At 32.8% G+C, this 15,367-nt stretch overlaps 1 protein-coding gene across 14 annotated transcripts in view; it reads right to left on the bottom strand.

The window, feature by feature from the left end:
- Window positions 1-7,632, bottom strand: part of LOC131063903 (mitotic-spindle organizing protein 1) — a 30,447-nt gene extending 22,815 nt beyond the window's left edge. For 2 of the 14 annotated variants that reach the window (XM_059218228.1, XM_057997867.2), the window contains exons 1-3: window positions 7,277-7,484; window positions 3,761-3,844; window positions 2,068-2,152 (exon numbers count right to left, since the gene is read on the bottom strand). The gene's annotated coding sequence lies outside the window, so the exon portion shown is untranslated. Of the gene's footprint in view, window positions 1-2,067; window positions 2,153-3,755; window positions 3,845-7,276 lie in introns of all 14 variants that reach the window. The other 12 variants (XM_057997863.2, XM_057997861.2, XM_057997866.2 and 9 more) reach the window with 12 other exon arrangements.
- Window positions 7,633-15,367: the final 7,735 nt, after the last annotated feature.

Genomic DNA, 15,367 nt, shown 5'->3' with positions numbered 1-15,367 from the left:
TTATGAAAAGTAGGGGAAAAAAAAGTTTTCACATTTGTTGTCTTCATAATACTTGTATAGCTGCAGGTAAATGCCAGTTTATCATTTCTGATGTAACATTTAAGCCTCACACAGTATTCATACCAGAGTTTATTCTATTGGGATATTTTTAAACTCTTATTGTTCTTTTGTTTGAATAACGATAAAGCAAACTATTCATAAGAAGTTTCATATGAAGTTAGAGTATGGCATTGATCTCTTCATCTTTAAGCATTGCCTATTTTCAGAGATAGTTTTTGATGCCATACCATTTTTAGGTTTTTAAACTTTTAGCTTTACCTGTAGCATCACTTATTCTTGAAACTGTTCATTGTTTGCCCCACTCTTAAAACAGCTTACAAATTCTTTAGTATATGGAATTATAAAGCTAGGCATTCTAATAGGTACCATGCATTTAGGTTTAAAAAGGTTAGTCTAGAGCCAACTAAAGAACAAATTTTAAGCTATTTTCTTTACGTGTGTATTCGCAATGAAGCAAGACATGGACTGTGTCATACAAACAATCCCCAGCTATGTAATTGAATAAGTTAATTTAGAAACATTGTGCATAATCCAAAGCTTGATAGATTGATATTATTATGTTTTTGGTTCAGCTCTTCCCTATTAGTTTGTGCAAATTGAAGATAAATTTTTTGCCTTTTCTATAATTTCTAACATTTAGATTTGATAAATAACATTTTTGGTGATTTTTTGCTTTTTTTTTATTGGCTTGTTATATTTTTCGTGGTGCTCACAAAAAATACATCCCAAAACTTAAAATGTGTAGCTATTTAAGGTATGCTCACACATACACATTCATAATTGTAAACTTTATTCATTTAAGCTGAGAGTAGCTTCTGAGGTCAATTTATATAGTAATCGTTGCATTATATTATTAGAAGTTGTAAACAAAAGTTCTTGACTAACAATTAAAAATCTGTTTCTTGGGTTGCAGTATTAGATTTTATAAGTGAGGAGGCAATAGATGATGCTTGGATGCCATTTTCTTATTTGAGTGAATTAAATTGCCTTCTTGGTGCTAGTAATTGTCGTATTCAAAGAAAAGCCAAAGCACTAGTAGAATGGGATGAAGTTGATTGAACAGTTGTTGTTGAATCAATATCTGGATCTGTCACGACTTGTGGAGTTGTGTTTGGAGATTCTCATGCTGCACCTCCCAGGTAAATCTTTCAATAAGAGAAGGAAGGTGGTTGCACATAATTCCTATAAAATTATTTGAGTCATCTATATGGCAAAGAAATGAAATATAAATTTATGTTTCCACACCTTAACTAAATTGATTGACTGTCAGAGGTGCATGGTATTAGCTCCAAGTTTCTAAGAGTCCAGATCTTGTTTTTAACTTTATGGCTTCAGCTTGCCAGTCTTGCACTGTGTACTATATCATTTACTGATATGGGAAAACTCAGTGGTTGAGTAATTAAAAGTTTTGGACTTGAATTTATTCAAGTGAAATCAAGCCCATGTTAATTTATGATAAGATCCATTGCAAAAGCTCTTCAATTATATTGAGTTAGAAACTTGGGTGAGTAATACAACATGGCTATGTATGGCAATTTTCAATGTGTATTTGCAGTTTTCAAATTAAAAATATATCAGAAACTGGAAAGAGACTACTTTGGAAAATTGGAATGATTTCAACCTTGAACATAGAAAATACATTTGCTAAGGTTGATTTTTTGTATATAGATTGAAATGTTCTCAGAGAGATTGGTTTCCAGTGGCCTTCTTAAAACTACTTGTTTATTTGTTTTGGCTACTAAATACAAACTAGTTATGCAGATGTTGGGACAACCAGCTTTCCATGTGCAGCTAGAATCTTTAAGAGTCTATAATGAAGAATGGGATAACCAACATTCAGATTATGTAGAAATAAAAGCACCAACTGTTTATAGCTTTGACATCTCTCTAGTTAGCGAAAATTGGAGATAAGAATAGAAAGTACACCTCAATGAGTGCTTAAAATTGTTTTTTGCATTGTACTGGAGGTTAATGAAGGAATAGGAAAAAGAAAAGCAGTGACCATACCTATAGCCAAAGATATGTGTTCAAAAAGTATTTCCTCAAGCATGGATCCTACTAATATTGTATATTGGTTGTACTTGTTGTGTACCTACACACATTATACAAACTGTGTTAGTAGAGACAAGGCACACCATTTGTTTGTTGAATGTCGTGTAATGAATAAAACACAAAGAAATTCTTTTAATTTTTTGGAAGGATTTGTCATCTAATTTTTAACAATAAATTTATAGAATGCCAGCAAAAATATAATGAATAAACAGTAAATGCTAGTTATTTTTTTATTTTTTATTGTTAAAAATTGATGAGAAAATCTTATGACATTCAAACAATTAGTTCATGTGCCTTGTCTCTGCTAACACATTTTGTATGACATTGGTAGGTATGGTGACTCATTTTCTTGTTTCTATTTCTTTTTCTAGCTCTATTAGATCAGTCCTTTGATTTCATAAGTTTGGCTCTATGACTATTTTTAGTTTTATGAATTTCTTCATTTGGCTCTTCCATGATCTATAGTTCAAACTCTACATTGTCACTGTTCTACTATCCAAACTACTTGTGATTTGTTTACAATATGAAATAATGCTAAAATGTAGACATTAGCTTGCTTCTACAAACAATACTGTTGATAAGCACAATTCAAAATCAGTTGCATTACATGTGTTGTACTTCACAACTCCATTAGCTTGCTTTGTCAAACAACACCCTGATAAGCACAGTTCAAAATCAGCTGCATCACATGTGCTATAATTCACAGCTAGATTTTCAAAATAAATGGTCATATTGAAATAGCCATGGCTAAATCGAGAACAAATTGGAAGTCATTTGAAAAATAAAACAATGACAATCGACGGTTTAAGCAGAAAGTCATGAAAGAACTAAACCAAGAAATTTCTTAAAACATAAACAGCCACCATATGTCAAAGTTACTGCTAAGCCCTTGCTTAGCCCTTGATCAAACACAGTGCAAATAATGCGAGTTAAACAAATCCTACGAGTTTAAAAAAATCTCATGAAAATAAACTCTGACACAAATACTGTGTGAATCTTAACTATTACATCAAAATGGATGAACTAGCATGTATCTGCAGTTGTACAAGTATTATGAAGACAACACATGTGAACACTATTATTTTCCCTATTTTTAAAATTAAAACGAGAAAAACAACTGGTAAAAATATAACGATCCAATCAGGAAAAAGAAAAAAATCAGTGGAAATGCTATTTATGAAATCTAGATGTTAGAAACTATAGAAAAAGGCAAAAAAAAAAACCTTTAATTTGCACAAATTAATAGGGAAGAGCTCAAACAAAAACATTAGTTCCAAAATACACAATCCCCAACTCTGTAATTGAATAAGTTAATTTGGAAACATTATGCATTATCCAGAGCTTGATAAATTGATATTATTGGTGAATGGCTTTGTGGTTTGTGTGTTTCTACTATGATCGAGTTTTGTGACATATTTTGCTTCTTTGTAGCAACATTTGTAAGCATATTGATGGATTTATTAATCATTGCAAAAAAAGTTGTCTTAGAGATGTTTTGATTATGCTGTTAGTGAGAAATCAACTACCATGTTCCACAACCCAACAAGTCACAGCTAACTTTTTATAGCTTTGATGAGTGCAAAAAATTGTTTTTGCATTGCACTAGAGGTTAACCAAGGAATAGGAAAAAGAAAAGTAGTGACCATACCTACAGCCAAAGATATGTGTTCAAAATTATTTCTTCAAGCACGAATGCTACTAATATTGTATATTGCTTGCAGTTGCTGTGTACCTGCACACATTATGCAAAATGTGTTAGCAGAGACAAGTCACATGGTCTATTTGTTGAATGTCGTGCAATGAATAAAACACAAAGAAATTCTATGGACAATAAATGCTAGTCATTTTTTTATTTTATATTATTAAAAATTTAATGGGAAAATCTGATGGCATTCAACAAATTGTCCATGTGCCTTGTTTGTGCTAACACATTTGCAGGTCTGCTTTAAACCTGCTATAATGTTCCTCATAGATCTACCATAATTTTGGTTATATATCTACTCATAGAATCTACATAAAATGTGTTCTATTTGTTCTTTTCTTTCACAAATTTGCTGGTGTATTCATGATTTATCTTCTACGTCTTCACACACAAGTCTGGTATATTATGCTTGAACAATTTGCTCATAAACTCCCTTTATATCTGGTACAAAACCTCTTTTAGATCTGCTCTTAATGTCTGATATATATATGTTCTTAATTCTGAAATAAATGGAAAGGATATATATCATTGGTTTCTCCCCCCATTCATGGGATTTAAGAGTCGATATATATTATTAAATGATCATTTATTGAAGAGTTGGAGTAATTAATAGATCATTGGTTTATTGAAGCCCTCATCCTAAGGGAGTATGAAAACTTAATTTCCACGGTGCCTCAAAAAGGCACCCTAGCCCTTTGGGTGTGAGTTATGCTTCACTAGATATTTATATTAATGAAAGAAATCCAACATTTGGTATGTTTCCACATTGTAATCAAAATAAGTTCATAATAGTGCAGAGAATTTAAAATATTTATTTTCAAAATCTAGAATCTTGAATCTGTAAGAACATCTGAAAGAACATTTGCTTTGAAACGTTTTGACAATGGCTTGAAAAATTCAAAAGGGCTTGCCTCACATAAACACGAATTTGTTTTTTGTTTCCTATCTCAAACATCAGGAGTACTTTCAAGCCCAGAAAAGGGAAGGCTTTACTTCTTGTTCCAATCTTTCTACTTGTTCCAATCTTTCTAATTATCTCTAGTCTTGAAGACATCTTGGATTTGATCTAGAATCACTTTAGGTAGATTATGCAACCTTTTCAATTCAACTCACGGCTTTTCAGGTATGTTCAGAATCACACTTAGGTCCTTGACATCCTCATTATGACATATTCAATATACAACGCATTCGAAGTTGGTAGGTATCTTTACTGAAGGAAATTTCATGGATAGATATTTGGACTAGGTAACTTCATCACTTTTAACATTTCTGAATATATATGTAACTTTGGTTGTTTTTATCTAGAATTCTTTATCTATTTCAGAGAAAAGAAATGATGCTATCTTTTAAAATAATGCAATGGAAGCCCATTGACATCTTTATAGAAGTATTACTTTTCTCTCTCAAACGTTCTTATCAACTGCAGCTTGAAAACTAGTGGTAGTTATACCCGAGGAAGGGATTCTGCATCAATGAATGCTTTAGGCCTCAACTAGCATCAAGGAACGTTGGAGTAATGTCGATGATCAAGTTAATTATGACCATGGGGGTTGCCTATAAAAGAATACAGATGCAAGAATTTTAATAATAATATCCCCTCACTAAATAGGTGAGGCAGTCCTCTTCATTCTCAAAGAAAAAAAAGAAAAAATTATAGCAATGCTTCTCATGTCAATATTGTTGCACCAGGTGTTGACCATGTGTTCCTATCAATGCACTTCATAGCCATACTACTTCATCTATTCCAACCAATAATTATTTCCATGTCGATGTCTTTGAGCATAATGCTATCAATGAATCTATTTTATAAAAATTATAATTAGTGCATAGATTCCCGGTACCTATAACAAGTCTTTTGCTTTTGAACCTCATGATGTCAACTATGTTGAAGCCATTACCTTGCATGCTGCAACATGTGTGAGAGTCTTGCACATCTTGAATGAAAATGACGTGGACACTGGAAATTATTTTCATCTATTCATCTTACTTCAACAATTCTGGTTTGTTAATAAAGATTTTAGAGTTATTTTGACAACAATTTACAATTCTAGAAGATGTCAAAATGTTGATTAAAGAGATTGTCATCAAGGAACATAAATTTCTATTACTAAACATTTTCTCATCAAGGAACATAAATTTATGTTATAAACATTTGCATATTTCATAGGTAATCATAATATTATGTGTCTACATACAACATTGTAAAGTTTATTCTTTTGTTTACAATGTTATAGTACAGAAAACTAGTTAAACAGATAGTTAAATAGTTGAGTACAGGATGGGCAAAGACTCAGTGCTCAGTAGCTGCGGAGCATGATCAACCATTATAACCTTCAAACCTCTAAAATATTCATCAGATTGGTGTACTACTTTAATAGTGGGCACATTGTGACTTATTAAGTAGCCAAAGACCACTTGTAAAGAGCTTGGTTTGATATGAAATAAAATCCAAGTGGATCTGTTTGCTCCAGGCTATCAAAGGAGCCTAATATGGCAAGTATTGCATTGATGAGATAAATTGAATCTTTATATATAGAAGAAATATAGTATTCTTGATTAAATTCTTCTATTGTTATGCGGGAGATCACTTGTCGCTTATGTTGAAAGTCTATCAATAGTGGTTATAGAAAACCTAGTTGAATGGAATTAACTTAAATGAAAAATTATAGAGAACCCCAAAATTCAAATCTGTGGAAGACATGTCAGATATTGTAAAGCTCAATTGACTGGAATGAAGCTGAATGCAAAAGTATAGCAAAGCCCAAAATTCAAATCCATAAAGGCATGTTAGATATTGATACTTGAGCTGATGAAAACTAAATGCAAAATCTGGTAGCAAAGCCCCAAATTCAAATTATCATAACAGATGTTTAGCATTGAAAGCCTACTTGAATGGTATGATATAAAAAAATAAAACATGAAGTTACGGTAAAACCCAAAATTCAAATCCACAGAAAACTTGTCTGGTATTAAAAGCTAATTGAATAGAATAAACATTAACCTAAAACTATGGCAAAACCCCATATTCAGATCTCCATAAGACATGTTATGTACTGGAAGAGCCACAGAATCTGTTGTAAATCATAGAACTATTGCAACTTTATGTGGCAAGGAAAGAATTCTCCTTTATGTGGCAAGGAAAGAATTCTCCGGCTCTTTGAATCCACTCAAACCTCAATTAAAAATAAGTCATGCTTTAAACAAATTTTCAAACAAAGGATCCAAATGCCGAAATTGTAGAAGACAAGGAACACAATATATATACTCTGTTTCTAAATCTTGGACTAGAAAGATTTCTGCACAACAAAGTCTAACATGAACGAATTGAGCGGATTATAGATTCAACATAACTCAGAAATCGGACTCAAAATTGAATGTAAATGCACACATATTATAATCAAACTTGTAGATTTGCAGGAAATTAAGCTCTAACAATGATATCAGACAAACAATGAACCTAACCTGTAGTCAAAGCAGGGTATCTAGCGAGCTCCTGTCGGTAGTTGTGGATGAAGCTGGTGACGTATAGAGTCTGGTAACGGCCTTGAGCTACTGACGCCAGCAAACACAAACAGAAGAAGAACGTTAAGACAATACAACAACATTTAATGTGCTCAATGTTTTATCCTGATTCTAGTTGCAGGGTTTCGCAGACAAAATGCATAAAAAAACAAATTCTAGTTACCTGGGTATAAGGGGAAAACATTACAATTTATATTCCTATTTGTTATAAATCTACAAAACGAATTCTGAGACAGCACTGCGCCTTTAACTACATTACAGGGTTTCGTTGATAATTTGGTTTAAGGTTCATTTAGTTTTATTTTATTAATTTTAAAATAATTGAACCATTTTAATATTATAATAAATTAAGAACTAAAATCTCTACATAAAATGAATCTTAATATTTTACATAAGGGAGCTTTTTATTTAATATTTTTAATAAGGGAGCTCCATCTTCTAATTAAAATTTAAACCTTTGTATACTTTTGTATTTTTGGGTTAAGTTAGGTTGTATTTAAGTAAATAATCATATAATAATAAATAAACAAAGAAATCACTACAATATTTTCAAAATGTAAATATTTTTATATTAAAAAAAAATAAAATTTTTAAAACTTATAAAATAATATTATCTATTTTTTAAATAATCAAAAATATGAGAGTTATAATTTTGATTTAAAAATAAATAAATAATTACTAATTATAATTTTAAAACAAGTGTCATGTAGTGATGAGTACTTGCCATCATAGTATTATAAGAAAAATATTTGTTCTAGTTTTTAATTATTATAATTTTGAATTGTAATAAAAATATTTGAATTTTTAAGTATTATAATTTTGAATCATCATTAATTTAAAATTATATTACATTGTTATTTTAAAATTATATTAGAATAACTATATTTATGTAATATTAATTACAACTCTTATTTTAATGGGGTTCACCCCATAGCACAGTGGTAGTGTTGCGAGCCTCCCCCAGTGGAGATCGTGAGTTCAATGCACGGGGCTTGGCCCCTCTCCGCCCCTGTCATTCTCGTTCGTCGTTGCACCGGTCTGCTGACTTGGCAGACATCAGGTCTGCTTTGGCCGGAGAGGTTGTTCATTGTTGGTGCACGCTGAGGAGTGAGTGATTGATAAATTTGGAGCATGCTCTTGATCCCCTCGATGTTGGTTGGTCTATTGCTCTTCGTTCATTGGCTAGGAAATTGATAGTTGTGCTCTCAAGCTGTGTAGGGTGTTTCAAAGAGGATGTTTTGGCCCTCGATTCAGAGATGAGGTCCTCCTTGTGATCTCACTGGTTCATAGCTCCAATCAAAAGCGCTTGCCTTAAAATAAAAAATAAAAATTATTTTAATAAAATAATATAAACTAGCAATTGCACTTTGGTGTGCAATGGGTATGCCAAAGAGGTGTGGAAGGTCAATTGGGAGAAATTTGGTCTATTTTTTGTATAAATTTGTGTAGTGCATGAGGTCAATTTGTGGTCATGATGTTGTTTGTACAAGAAAGGACTTAATTTAGAGGTGATAGCTTAAAATCAACTATGCATCCACTTACAAGGATTCAATCATAACTGAAATGAAACTTTTAAATTGAGAAGATAATCAAGTTTTATTAGCAACAGGCTCATATTATCTTTGCAATATGGTGAGCGCAAGAGTGAGGTTGAGATGGGGCCTGAAAGAAGGATATATAGAGGGGTAAGAGTGAGAGAGAGATTGGTAAAGAGATAGATATAGAGACAGAGAAGAAGATGGGGATATAGTTGGAGTCAAAGATAGAGATGGAGAATGGCGAGAGGAAGATGGAGAAGAGAGAGAAATGATAGAGAGGGGAGAGGAATATATAGATATGGAAGAGAAAAATAAATAGTTAGAGAGAGATGAAGATGTAGAAAGATAAAGATAGAGATAGGAAGTGATATATAGAGAGGGGGAGTTATAGCGGTATAGAGAGATAGAGATAGAGGGATAAATGAAAGAAGTGATAGAGAGAGATAGATATGGAGAGGAAAAAGATATGGATATAGAGGTCCAAAAAGAAGGAGAATGAGAGAGAGATGGATGGATAGAAGGAGGCATGTCTAAAGATTAGGGGGAGAGATGAAGATGGAGGTAGAGATGAAGATAAAGCAAATGAGGAGGGAAAAAAGATAGAGCAAGGGAGAGGAGGAGATAAAGATAGAAAGAGAGGAGATAGAGAGGGAGAAACAAAGAGGAAGAGATATAGAGAGACATAAAGGAAGAGGGAGGGATGATATATATATGTATATATAAAGATAGAGAGAAACAAAGAGGATGATATGTATATGTATACATAAAGATAGAGAGAAACAAAGAGGATGATATGTATATGCATATACATATATATGTATATACATACATGCATGTATGTACACACACACACACACACACACATACACACACACACACACATACACACACACACACACATACATACATATATATACATATACATACATACATATGTATGTATGTATGTATGTGTGTATATATATGTATACGTGTGTGTGTATATATATACATATGTATGTATGTATGTGTGTATATATATGTATGTATGTGTGTGTGTGTGTGTGTGTATATATATACACACACACACACACACATATATATACACATACATATGTGTGTGTGTGTGTGTATACACACACACACACACACACACACACACACATGTATACACACATGTATATATATGTATATATACATGTGTGTGTGTGTGTGTGTGTGTGTGTGTGTGTGTGGAGGGAATGGGGGAGGGAGAGATGGGGAGAAATAGAGAGGAGGGAAAGATAAAGAGAGGGATGGCCCAGAAAGAGAGTGGGAGGAAATTGATATGGATAGAGGAAAATATGGGTAGATAGAGAGGGATAGAGAGATATATATATGTGTGTGTATAGAAAGAGATAGATAGACAAGCCAAAAAGAGATGGAGAAAACATAGAAAAAGATATATTGTGCAAGAGATATGGAGCAAATGAGAGAGATTGGGTACAAGCGTGAGAGAAAAAAGCTGACAAAGACAAGTAATAGAGAGAAAGGTTTAGACTTTAGAGAGAGGGAGAGAGATAAAGAGGGGGGAAGATAGAGAGAGAGAGAAAGGGAGAAAGATGGAGTGTGTGTATATACATTAGAGAACAAAAGTAGAGAAATATAAAAAGAGGGAGTGATGGGGAGATAGGGAGAGATAAGACAGAAAGAGGGAGAGAAGCGATATACAAGGATATAAAGAGATAGATATAGAGATAGAAAGGATCTAGAGAATAAATATAACTTGTAAAATATAGAGGGGGTGAGCAAGAGGGAGAGATAGAATGAGAGAAAAAGGGGGAGGAAGAAATAGAAATAGAGATATGGTGAGAGGGATATGGAGAGAGTGAGAGAGGTAAAGGAAGAAGAGTGTATAATATCTAGAGATAGTGAGATAGAATAGAGATAGGGAGGGAGAAATAGGTTGGAGTGTGTGTTTGCGTGAGTGAGGGGGATATAGATAGAAAGATAAGGAGGGAGTAAGACAAAATGTGTGTGAGTAAAAGATATATAGAGATACATATAAAAAGGAAGAAAGATATACACAAAAATAGAGAGGGGGGGAGTGGGAGAGAGATTATATAGAAGTGGAGAAATATAAAAAGAGGGAGAGAGAGAGAGAGAGAGAGAGAGAGAGAGAGAGAGAGAGAGAGAGAGAGAGAGAGAGATGGATAGAGTGAGGGAGAGATACAGAGCTAGATAGAGTGGGAAGGATAGAAGGGTAAAAGAGACATATATGGAGAGGTATGGAGATATAGATAAAGGAGAGAGATGGAGATGGAGATAATAATCAAATGACATGCTACCATCAACATAACTCCCCAAAGACATTTGATATCCTTAAATTATTGGCATGAAATGAGTAATCAAAAGTTATTTACCCTTTCTTTCTCTCTCACTCTAAACATTTAATTTAGGCGTTGAGTTGAAATTTATTTTATTACATAAATTAGAATAAAATTCAAATATAAGTATTCTATAATAAATAAAATTTAAATAAGACAAAATGTATAAATTATAATATCTTTTAATTATTATCTGTAATTCCATTAAAAACACGAATAATTAGAATACAATTTCAACTTAATTAAAAATCAACCCTTAAAAGAAGAAGTGGAAGAATTGGAATAAATAATAAATAATAGAATATCTAATAAAAGAAGATAATATTAAAAGAAAATAATAAGAAAAGAAAGATTATAATTCGAAATATAATTATTCTATCATAATTAAAATTTGAATAAGACAAATAATTATAGATTATATTATATCTATCAAAAAACATTATAGATTAAATTATAATAGTTTTTAATTATTATAAAAAGACATAAAAAATTAAAATAAATTTTTAACTTTAAGAAAATTAACTCCTAATAAATAATATTAAAATGTATTATTTTTGTTTTTTGTTATAAAAGATCTCTTTTTAAAATTAATATGAATTTAAACGATTAATTCTATAGGCTTTATTCTTCTCCCCAATTTTAAATCATTCATTTCAAAAAGTAGGTGGTTCACTTCATATAGGGAATGCTTCGACATAATAATTATAATATAATACAAATTTTATAGTGAAAATATATATTTTTCTGAAAAGCATAATCCTAATTTAATTTAAAAAATCAATATAATTATAATTATAATAATAAAATTAATCTCAAATATAATTACTAATTTGTAGTATAATATTATAATATTTATTATAATTAGTTTTAATAAAATAACTATTAATAATTATAAAAGTGAAAATAGAAATAACTTAATGAAATATATATTTTTTTGATCGGTAATTTTGTAGTATATCAATTCAAAAATAAAAGGTACAACAAATCATCCACGACCCTGCTAAAAGATGTAAACATCGGCCCAAAATATTCACAGTCGTGACCTACTCTGAAAACATTCGAAAACAAAAAAGAAAGAAACCAGTTCTGTGCATCCATGCACCAAATATTACAGACATGACTAAAAAGTCTATTTAAAATAGTATATTGGAAGAAAGTGGAAAAAACAATGGCCCCATGGCCACTCACTCGCTCTCGCTCGGGTTCACCTTCTCCTCGTCCGCAATGTGAGCCAAAGCTTTGCCTTTTGCAGCTTCATTTTTCATCTTCGGAATGCATTCCAAGCATCCAAAATCGAGGTCTCCTTCCAAGCTTGCTAGCAATTGGATCGCCCACCCTTCCTCAAACCTATCTTGCAGATCTCTCTCGACCTCCATCCGCACCACCACCTTTAGGGTCTTCAGTACTTCATCCATCCTAATGAGTTTTACATAGAGCTTCATGGCCTTCCAACCAATGCGAGTTCGTTCCCGACATTGTTCCTTTATGTGATTTTCTGGTCTTTGAACAAAAGGCAGCAACTCCTCATTATCGTCTCCCTCCCTAATGTGAATGCCTGTCCAAGGCACTACCCACTCCAAAATGGAGTTGAGGTTGATTAGGTACTCCCCATCTATCAATTTTGTTAGAGTGAGTTTGATTTTCTCCACCTCCGGCTCAAACTCGCATGCCCATGCCAAGATCAGGGAATACACCTCCATGTTCGTCTGATAGCGAAAATGGATATGCGACACCTCCTCTCATAGCATCAGGTGTGCCACACTCCACAATTTATCCTCTTTGTATCTGAAAAGCCCCTGCATCCTCTTCTTCAATACCATCCCCAAGAATGGCACCAATTTCTTCTCAGTTCGCAGAGTGAAGTTCGCTTCCATTAGACCTGCACAAAATTTTCTCCGGCCTCTACAATGCAAATGACATTAAACCATTTATCAATCAAATAAATACAAACTCATTAACGAGCTCTCAAACCAAAGGAATTAAATTCCTCCGTCGTCGTTTGAGGTAGGTAATTAATGCAAGCGGGATGACATAAAGGAAATAGAATTTCACAACAGATTTGCTGCACTCCGCCATCATCTCTAAAAAGTACTGTTTGCACTTTGCAACTGCCACTTTAATTGCAACCATCAGCGAAAGAGGTGTACTTGTCATTTCAGGCTTCCTTGCGTGCATTTTGTTGGCTTCATTTTTCTAGGACTGCATTTAAGACCACTTCCACAATCTACCATCTCCCTTCCACCACTTGGCCATTTGGCTATTCATGTCACATCTAATGTTGGAGAGTAGATCTGCCACTGCATTTGCACCTCGCCTGACGTGGGATACCCAAAATTCCTCAAAGGATTTGAGTTTCTCTCGGATGATCGCCACCCAACGAGATAATTTCCAAGATGGAGTGTTGCCTTTAGTGTTTGCATTGATGACTACCTGGGAGTCTCCTTCCAGATGCAATCGTTGGACTTTCATGTTTAAGGCCAACTCAGTTGCTAGAAGTGTCACCTGGGCCTCCGCTTCGTTATTCATTCCATCCTGTAGGTGACGTGCTCCTTTGAAGAGGATAGACCCTTTGTCATTTCTCGCCACTACCCCACACCCAAGGTTCTCGGGTTTCCTCTAGATGCCCCATCAAAATTTATTTTTATCCATTCCTTGCTAGGTGGCTCCCATGTAACCTCCCCTTTTTCTGATGTGGGATTAGCCCTCAGGGAACCATTAATGGGTTACTTAATGAAATATTTAAATTTATGATTAAAAGTTATTAAATTATTTTGTATATATTAAATAATAATAAAAAATTATGATTTTCAAAAAGTCTTAAAAAATAGAATAATTTCAAAAAATATATAAAATATAATTATAAAGAATACATATAATAATTAGGTTTTTTTAATAGAAATATTTGTATTTAATTTTTTTTTTTAATTTCATTTAAACTAAATGAAATCCTTATATTTGGCTTTTTTTTATTGGTAATGGGCCGAAGCCAATAAGGTGTACATACCCTACCCCCTTGTGGGATTTGATCTTGTGACCTCTCTTTCAAGAGCACAAGTTCTCCACCACTAGGCCAACTCAAGCTGTACAAATCGTTATAATTGGTTTTATTATCTATATTTTGAGATAAAAAATAATTATTAAAATTTGTATGTTTATTTAGAAAAAATATTTTATTTACAATATTATAAATGATAAAAAATAAAAATAAAACTATTTAAAATAGACATTTCAGTTTTTAAAATACAAAGAAATAAAATTAAAAAAACATAAAAAGTATATCATCCCTAAAAAATTTCTCCTATAACACCAATTTTTTAAAACCAATCATAGTGTAGATAAATAATTTTTACAATATCTTAAATTTATTAATATAAATCTTAACTTTACAAAAACCAAGTTATTTTTTAAGAAAAAATAATAATTACTATTGATTGGTGCAAACTAATTGAATAAAGCAGCTTCACTGAATGCAATAGTATTGCCTACGGCAAGTACTAATAAGTTAAACACTAAAATCTAAATTGAAAATTTTATCATTGCATTTTCTTTTCTTTGACCCATTCATGGGTCCTTGAGGGTTAATCCTTCTTCCAGGGGTGGAAAAGTTACTGATGAGGTGTGGACTGAACCGGAGCAAGGGTGGATCAAGATCAATTTTGGTGGAGCTTCAAGGGGAAATTTGGGTATCTCGGGAGAAGGGTGTGTGGCTTGTGATGAGAAAGGTAAAGTGTTGTTTAAAGGGGTGCAAAAGTTGCAAGATGGCACTACTAACGAGGTTGAGGCACGGACTGCTTTGCTTGTGATGGAATTCGTAAGTAATATGAAAGTCTTGAGGGTATACTTAGAAGGAGAATTGAAAGTTGTGGTTGAAGCAATTGCGAAAGGGGATTCACCAAGTTGGAGAATAAACAAATTCATTTTGATTATTTGTTCGAGGCTTTGAATGTTCCAGGACTTCCGGATATCTCACATTCATAGAGCAGGAAATGGGGTGGCAGACCTTTTGTTCAACGTGGCCTGTGATTTGGACAATTTGGTCACAAGATGGTGGGGTGGAGATGACGTAGATGTACAATGACCATCTTAGTGGGATGTTTAGTTTTTGAAAAAGTAGGTGAATCAAGATGTTAGGTTGTTGGTTTTGGAGG

Source organism: Cryptomeria japonica, chromosome 3 (genome assembly GCF_030272615.1).
Source record: "Cryptomeria japonica chromosome 3, Sugi_1.0, whole genome shotgun sequence".
Lineage (NCBI taxonomy): Eukaryota > Viridiplantae > Streptophyta > Pinopsida > Cupressales > Cupressaceae > Cryptomeria > Cryptomeria japonica.
Note: the sequence above shows the minus strand (reverse complement) of the source record. Positions and strands in the feature narration are given on the sequence as shown.